The sequence below is a fragment of the Balaenoptera ricei genome, chromosome 20 (genome assembly GCF_028023285.1).
Source record: "Balaenoptera ricei isolate mBalRic1 chromosome 20, mBalRic1.hap2, whole genome shotgun sequence".
In the NCBI taxonomy this organism is placed as follows: domain Eukaryota; kingdom Metazoa; phylum Chordata; class Mammalia; order Artiodactyla; family Balaenopteridae; genus Balaenoptera; species Balaenoptera ricei.
Window position 1 is genome coordinate 49,535,848 of NC_082658.1, and position 8,903 is coordinate 49,544,750.

At 43.5% G+C, this 8,903-nt stretch overlaps 1 non-coding gene across 1 annotated transcript; it reads left to right on the forward strand.

The window, feature by feature from the left end:
• The first annotated feature begins 283 nt into the window (after positions 1-283).
• LOC132356316 (U6 spliceosomal RNA) lies at positions 284-390 on the forward strand. Its single transcript, XR_009499832.1, has one exon. It is a non-coding gene; the product is annotated as a U6 spliceosomal RNA (small nuclear RNA).
• Positions 391-8,903: the final 8,513 nt, after the last annotated feature.

Genomic DNA, 8,903 nt, shown 5'->3' on the forward strand with positions numbered 1-8,903 from the left:
CTGTCATTACAGATGAACCCAGCTTGCTCTTTTTATTTTTTAGTTTTTTTGGCCGTGCCATAGGCCATGTGGGATCTTAGTTCCCTGACCAGGGATTGAACGTGCGTCCCCTGCATTGGAAGCGCAGTCTTAACCACTGGACCACCAGGGAAATCCTCAGGCTTGATGTTTTTAAAAAATCAAAGTTTTCAAGAAGAATTCCAGCTCTGCAAGCCCAGATATTTCTGTATCCTAGAAACATCCTAAAGAATGAAGAGATACGACACAAAACGAATGCTATCAAATGCTCCCTTCGGCAGCACATATGCTAAAATTGGAAAAATACAGAGGAGATGAACAGGGCCCCTGTGCAAGGATGAGACCCAAATTCCTGAAGCATCTCATATTTTTCAGGTGCACTCATCTAAAAGGAGCAGGATAGGATGTCTGTAACTTTCTAATTGTTCAGGAGGAAAAAAACATAAATATATACATATAAAAAGAGCAAATGAATAATAATGCAAATGGGACACACAAAACAGTGACTATGTGAGGAGATGTATGTTAATTAACTTGACTGTAGTCATTTCACTATGTATATCAAATCACCATGTTGGACCCCTTAAATATATACAATTTTTATTTATTGAAAAAAATTTATAAAGAAAGAAAAGAGTCATCACCATAAAAACAAACAAACAAACAACCAAACATAATGCTATCAAGATAACCTTCCTCTCACTGGAAGACACAAAATAGTGTAAAGTAGTTGCTGGAATCCCTAAGCATTACAAAGTTTTGCTCCTGTTTCTGGTGAATTCACAGCAGTGAAAAATGAATATTTTGCTGCTTTTTTTTTTTTTTTTAATTTTCTTTCTTTAAGGCAGCCTGTTATCTGGGATCAAATAAGAGCCTGAGTAGGAAAATAGACCAGACCCAGGGAGGTGCCTTGTAGTCAGGCACGCCAGAGAAACAGAACCAATAGGAGATGGTGATATTGTGATTTATAATAAGTATATAGTTGGTGTTCATCCCCATTCCTGGCACAAAGCTCCTAAAACCCTTGGAATTTCCTAAGTGATGAGAGTTATAAACATGTCTACTGTTGTATTAATGAGGTGACTATTAGACTGTATCTTAGGATGGGGGCTGGTTGCCAGGAGAACCAACCATGTGATTAGAGTATTGGAACTTTCAGTCCCCAGTTCCTCTGGGGAGGGGAGAGGGGCTGGAAGTTGAATGCATTGCCAATGGCCAGTGATTTAATCAATCATAACTCTGTAATGAAGCCTCCATCAAACCCCAAATGGTTGGGTTCAGAGAGCTTCCAGGATGGTGAACACATGGAGGTTTGGAGAGAGTGGCACACCACGCCCTTTGCCCATACCTTGCCCTATGCATCTCTTCTTCCTGGCTGTTCCTGAGTTCTAGGTAATAAGCCAGTACTATAGTAAGTAAAATGTTTCAGAGTTCTGTGAACAGCTCTAGCAAATTAATTGAACCTTAGGAGGGTCATTGGAACCTCCAATCTATAGTCAGTCAGAAGCACAGGTGACAACCTAGACTTTTGATCGGCATCTGAAGTGGCGGGGCGGGGGGGTGCAGCCTTATAGGACTGAGCCCTTAACCTGTGGGAGCTGATGCTACCTCCAAGTAAATAGTATCAGAATTCAGCTAGTGTCAGAGAATTTTTTGGTGTGTGGAAAAAGGCCACATGTCAAAACTGGGTGCAGAATTGGAGTTTCTGGTGCAGAAAACTGTGTTGGGTATGGAGGAAGCTGGGTCAGGTTGACTGGAGACAAAAGGACCAGCAAAGAGACTACTGCACCAGTCCAGGCAAAAGATAATGGATAATGGAGGCTTGAATTAGAGGTGGAGTAGTAGGGTGGGTGGGGAAGAGGGAGTAGATTTTTAAATAGGCAAGCCTTGGTGCTTGATTGGATGTACGGAGTGAAAAAAGGGGAAAATCTAGAATGACTCCAAGGTTTCTGGCTCAAGCAACTTAAGTTGTAAAGGAATTGCCTGAAATAGGCAACTTTAGAGGAGGAACGAGTCTTGTGAAGAAAATGAGGAGCTCAGTTTTGGAAACGTTGACGTTGGGGTGATTGTGGGACATCCAAGTGGAGATATTCACAACAGGCAGAGGGTTAAAGAAGCACGAAGCCCGAGGGAGCGGTGAGTGTGGAGGTACAGACTGGAGAGTCATCAGCACATGCTGGTGGCCGTTAACACCAGGTGAGTGGATGACATTGCCCAGGGGAAACGTGTAGAGTGAGAACAGCGGTGAGTCATTAAGAACGTTAAAGTAGTGGGTGGTAAAGAGGACCCTCAAAGGAAGCTGAAGATGGAGGTCAGAGAGGTGGAGAGGAAACCATGAGAGAAGATTCATGGAAACCAGTGAGTAGCACATTTCAAGAAGGTAGCCACGGTCTTGAGCTAGAGGCTCTGGAGAAGTCAAGTAAGATGATTAACTGTCGGGTACCGGCTGGATTCTGAGGTTGTTGCAAGATACAAGGAAGGGACTTCATTTACCTTAGGACAGTGGTTCTCAAACCTAAGCGTGCATCAGAATCACCCAGAGGGCTTGTTTAGAACATGCCTGGCTTCCAGAATTTCTGATTCAGTAGGTCTGGGGCAGGGCCTGAAAATGTGCATTTCTAACAAGTTCCCAGGTGGTCCTGATGCTGCCGTCTCAGGACCACACTGTGAGAACTACCGCCTTCGGCGTTACCATCCTCAGGGAAGTGAGGTAGCAGGGATGCCTTCATGGCAGCCGTACAGTGACCCAGGGACACAGGGAGAATTAGGACACTGGCTCGTTGGAATTCCCGTCATGGAGGAGGTTCTGGTCTAACAGAGGGTTGAGAAGACAGGCTCCCTCTGCACAGAGTGAGGCCAGTTTCCCTCCCGGCAGCCATACCTGAGAGGGCATCACCCTTATGGAGGGCAATTTGGCAACAGCTATCAACATAGCACTTGTATATTCCCTTTGACCCAGCAATCCTACTTTTGTGTAAAATAAGAATATACATGTTTATATATAAATATATGTACATACTTGCATTTGCATAAAGAAATTCTTTTTTTTTTGCATGAAAAAATTCTTGAAGGATAAATGAGAATAATAGTGGTTTCAGAGACCGGGGTGGGGGGGTAGGACTGGAAGGATGGAGAACAGAGGTGGGAGATGAACATGTTACTGAATACTCTTTTATGCTTTTTTAAAAAAGCATTTGGGCCATGTGACTCTATTATCTTTTTAAAATAGACTTTATTTTTTAGAGCAGTTTTAGATGCACAGCAACACTGAGCAGAAGATACAGAGATTTCCCGTATGCCCCCTGCCCCAACACATGCACGGCCTCCCCATTAACCACATCCCCCGTCACAGTGGTGCATTTGTTACAGTTGAAGAACCAACACTGACACATCATTACCACCCAAAGTCCACAGTTTACATTAGGGTTCATCCTTGGCTTTGTATATCCTATGGGTTTGGGTAAATGTATAATGACATGTATCCACCATTATAGTATCATACAGAGTAGCTTCACTGCCCTAAAACCCTCTGTGCTCTGCCTATTCATCCCTTCTTCCCCCTACCCCCTTCCCCTGGCAACCAAGTGTTATCTTTTTAAAACTTAAAAATTTTTATTATTTAAAGAAACAGACTAATATCTTCAGTCCCACTGCCTGGGTTTGGATCTCCTCCCTACCATGGCTGTGTAACCTATGGCAAATGGATTAACTTGCTTAAGCCTCTGTTTTCTCATCTGTAAAGTGGAGGTGCTAATAGTATCTATGTTGTAAGACTGCTGAAAGATAATCTAAAATTTGAGAAGCGTTCGGCCGGGCACCTGGCACATAGTAAACACAAATCCAGGTACGTATAGTTATCATTTGTCATCTTGTCATCTCTGTGGAGGTCGCCTTCCATTGTCCCAGTGTGCATCTCACATTCATCCCTCCAGAGAAAATCTGATTGGGTGACGTTGTCATTATCCAATATAGAGCATCTCTGTTAGACAGACTCTCACAGACCCATATCATGGGTGGGTGGTCATTTTGATGTCCAGCCTATCCATAGCTACTTTGGGCTTGGGCCCCACCCCCAGACCAAACCACTGGCACCAGAAGCATAGTCCAGTGATACGACACAAGACAAAACAAGAACTGCCCCCCACCAATGTAACCGCTTTCCTCAGAGGAGGGCTCTAGGAGTAGCAGGCACTCAGAACTCTTTGGCTTGTGCAGTACAGTTGGTTAGGAAAAGAAAAGAATCCAGAAAGAGCCTGGAAGAAAATAAGGGGGGACTTCCCTGGCGGTCCAGTGGCTAAGACTCTGTTCTCCCAGTGCAGGGGGCCCGGGGTTCGATCCCTGGTCAGGGAACTAGGTCCCACATGCCACAGCTAAAGATCCCGCATGCCGTAACTAAGACCCGGCACAGCCAAATAAATAAATAAATAAATATATTTTTTTAAATGAGGGAACAAGGGATTAAAAACTCTATTATTATTGGTTTAGGGTTGTTGGGAGGATTAATGGAATCAATCCACATACAGGATTTCTCAAAGTGCTGGGTGAATTGTAAGCACTCAATATGTGGTAGCCTTGAGGATGACAATGTTGATGGTGGTGATGACGATTATGACTGTTATCAGGTCTATTTGAGGCTGAAGAACAGGTACAGGTAGAATGATGGGGAGAGGGAGATAAAGGACAGATTGTACTCAAGAGAAGGGCCATTAGGGTTTAAGGTTTCAAAGCAGGAGTAGCTTCTGGGGATGTAACAGCCCAAGCCAAGGTCCTCAGAGTGGCAGTGTGACATGCATACACCTGGCAGCTCCTTCCTCCCTGCACCTACAGATGGACTGAGTGTCCAAGATCCGTATTCTCCTAGGGTCTCACCCAGTGCCCACTCCTCCTGCCTCGGATCCATGGGGAGTGCTCTGCCACTACCTGATGCCTTTTCAGAGGTACCCAATTCTCTCCCCTCCTAGGACTTCAGAAAGGGGCCAGTGTTTGAGGTCCTCCTGCCTCAGAGAATGAGTGCTCCTGCAGAGCCACTGGATGGCACGTACTGGCAACTGGTGCGAGCTTGGGCTGCGGGGGAGGTTCCAGAACAGGAGACTATTTATAGCCTGGCACAGATGCCCAGATTCCCAGCTAAGGGAGGGGGCGTGGTAGATGGGAAGCAGTTGTGCTTCCATCGTTTATTGTTTTATTAACCACTTAGGATACTGTATGCAGTGAGCATCACCTGGTTTCATCTGTAGTTTTCCTGTTTGTGATTCTTTCCTGCTTGTTACCTCAAGAACAACATTCTTCCCCAGGGGCCAAAGAGGGGCCAGGGAGAAAATGAAATTGACCAAGTGACAATGAATGAGGGCAGAGAAGGGATAAATATTCATCCTGCTCCATCAGCAGTGGGAGTGGGTCCAAAAAAACACTTAGCCTCACAAATTGCTCACTTATCCTCCCCATAGTGAGTTTGCTCCAAATGGTTTGGAAAACTATTGCCGCTAATCAAAGGAGTCAGGCCCTTTGCTGGAAGGGGGCCAGCACGGGCCCAGCAGGAGTCTGAATTGTGCCTGGATTCATTATCTAGTCCAACGTTTTAGTGGTAGGTTTTTGTTTGATTTCAAAGTGAGATGGTTAGGTCATTATTTGTTAAATTATAGCTTTTAATTAGCAGCTCGATTAAAATGAAAAGCCTAAGAGAGGCTCACATGCCTCTAAGTTTTTGTTTGCAATTTATAATTGTTACTATTTGGAAAAGATTAGTTGGGGGCGTTAAAGTTTGTTTGTTTTTTTTTTATTAGAGAAAATCCTCAAATTATATACTGTTGGGGAGGGAGTGATGGGGGATGCCAGTAAGCTAGATACAAAGACCTTACAAGAATGCTATCTGTATTATTACCCATGCCCAGTGTTCTTATATTTGCAGAAAAAGAGGGGGGACAGCTGTTTTATAATAATTCATACATTTTTCCCCAGGTTGAGCCCAAGATGGGAATTGAGGCATTAAGTGGTAGTGGATTTGCCAGAAGAGTGGTTAGCCAAGGCCCTGGTTACAGATGGAGTTTTGTTCACCGCTTACCCATTCCTGATTTCCCCAGAAGGTTGGGAAGATGGAGGGCCCTTGATCAGTCTTGGTAGATTTCTTCCCCTTGGCAATTTGGTTTCTGCATTTGGGAGGAACGAGGAACATTCCTTATTCCTTGCTGCAACTTTGCGGCCGTCCTCCCACCTGGTTTAGCCCTTGTTCCGCTAGTTGCAGAACAATCTTAGATCCAGCAGGGGGCGCGCCACTGCCTGATTTAGAGCTCGGGCCTCCCTCCCTTGCGAAACCACACCCCCACCATCTGCACAGAAAGTGTGCTTTTCTTCCCGTCTCTGTGTTGGTTTTCCTTCTCTGGTAACAGCAAGGATGTAGATTACAATCTCTGCACGTTGGGCCTCGGGCTGGGAGCGGCTGTCAAGGCAAGCGCCTCGGTTTTCTTTATCTTTTCACACCCAAAGAGAGCATCGCCGCCCACCGCATGGGGGCTAAGGCAGAGAGAGGCCCCCCCGGAGTCTGAGCCATTTCCCTCAAGACTCCTTTGCTCTGTGCTCTGCAGGTCCCACCGACAGCAGGTGGGAAGCGGCTCTAGAGCGCGGGGTGAGCCCACATCCATCACCCCTCATCCGATCTCCTGTGGTGCTTGGGCATCTTGTACCATTGGGCCACAAATCCCATTAGAGCAAAGATCAGGGTTGTCCTCTGATCTATTACCGACACAGGGCTAACACGGATACATGATACATAATGAATGAATGAATGAATTCATATAAACCTTTCTTTTAATTATTTCATTCTTTCATGTACTGAGCAAGCGCTCTGTGCCAGACACTGAGGAATCAGAGATTAAAATATAATCCCAGTCTTCAAGGAAATTATAACCTGGAGACAGAGACAGACATGAATCTGGGCAGCTAGAATTTCTAGCTTCCCCTAGTTAGTGGTTAACTAACTTCATTTAGCCAGCAAAATCACACCAGTCACATAGTAAGGGTACATACTGGCTGGACACGACAACATCCTTCTGAAATTCAACCACCTCTTACCTTGGCAGTGAACTTGACTCCCACCCTCTTTCCCAGGGTTGTGGGGCAGGGGAGGTTCCAGTTCAGATGCCCTTAGTCTCCTATTACTCTGAAGCTCCAAATTACGATCTACATCCCATATCTCCTATGGAACCCCAGGCCACCTTGCCGAGGTCACTTTTGACCCAAAGCCCTTTCACTGTGCGTCAGGGTCTCTGTGAGTGATTTTTCCCTCAGGAGGGTAGATGTGAAAATAGCCCATTAATAAATAACACTTTGTCCTAAAGGACTTTTGGGCTTATGCTGTTATTGAGGTTTTGTTTGTTTTGATTTTGCTTTAGAGTATAGATTTGATGTTCCACCTCCCCATCTTGCTTTCATCTTTATTCTTAATGATCCCATTTATTCCACTTATAGGAGTAATCAAAGAGGTAAAACCCTCTGCCTGTGGGGGAGAACAGCACAGATAAGAAGCCCAGAAATAGGAACTGTTTTCTGATGAGAAAATGTCAAATTTTATAGGAGATTAGCTTTGGGTATTGGAGGGAGGGTTATCATTATGGCCTGAAGCAACTAGACATATCTCTAGAGCTCTGATGGCCAAGAAAGGTGGAATAAATGTTTGGGAAGTGTTTTAATATTTTGATCTCTGAAAAAGGCTAGAGCATGAAATAAGTAAATGAAAAGACTTTAACGCTTTTTGACTCTTGGAGCAAAAAAAAAAAAAAAAAAAACCCACAAAAATTTAATCTTTATAATTTCATAGTATTGAAATGTTACTAGAATTAAATTGTTTTAAATCACACAATTGCTCCAGCTCCAGCTGTGTGCACTGGTGTGAATCAAATACTGTCTGTCATTTAGATTACACTTCTCCCCTCCATAGCCCCCCAGCAAGGGTCCCAATGACTACAATTAAAACCACTGCACTACATGATTTCGCAAGGGAATTCTAACAAACCTTTAAAGAGAAGATAATCCCAGGGCTGTTTAAACATGCTATAGAGAAAGAAGGAAGTTTTCCAAAATCTTTTAGAAATATGAGCACAAGACTGATACCAATCCAGTGAAGACTTCATTAAATATAAAAACATAGGTGCAGGTCATTAATTACTATTAATGCAAAAAGTTCAATTACAATATTAATAAAAAGAATATAGCATATTAAAATTAATATGTCATATGGAGTTTGTTCCAGGAGTTCAAGGGTGGTTCAACATATGGACCTCTACTACCAAAACCCAGAACTTCCTCTTCTGGTATTAGTAGACTAGGTAATTTAGAAGAATACTTTCCACAAAGAAAAATCTTTAAGTTAGACAAAGTATAACAAAAATATTTTAATAAGAGTTAATAAGATAGGGATCAATTACCGAATGAGGTCTGGGAGAGGTTGGGAAAGCGGGTTGGTGAGCAGAGCACTTGGGGTCACTTTTTCCAGAAAATGTGCTGAGAGTCTAAGATGTACTTTGTGCAGTCCCATAGGGATGGGGGACAAAAGATGGAATCCACCTAGGGTAGAGACTATGGTTCCATTCCATAGTATTTAATTCAGATAGAATCTAGAAGCAGTGGGGGAATAGATTGATTTCTCAATATGTAGTATTGGAACAACTGGGTAGCCACTTGAAAAACAAAGTTGGATTCAGACTTCACACTGCATATGAGGATAAATTCCAATTGAATCAAAGTTTGAAATGGAAGAAAAATGAAATCATGAAAATAATAGAAGAAAATATGAGAGGATTCTCTTATAACTCCAAAGGGAGCAAGGCCTTTCTCATTATATCACAAAATCCAAAAGCCACTAAAAAGAAATTGATAAATTTGGCTACATA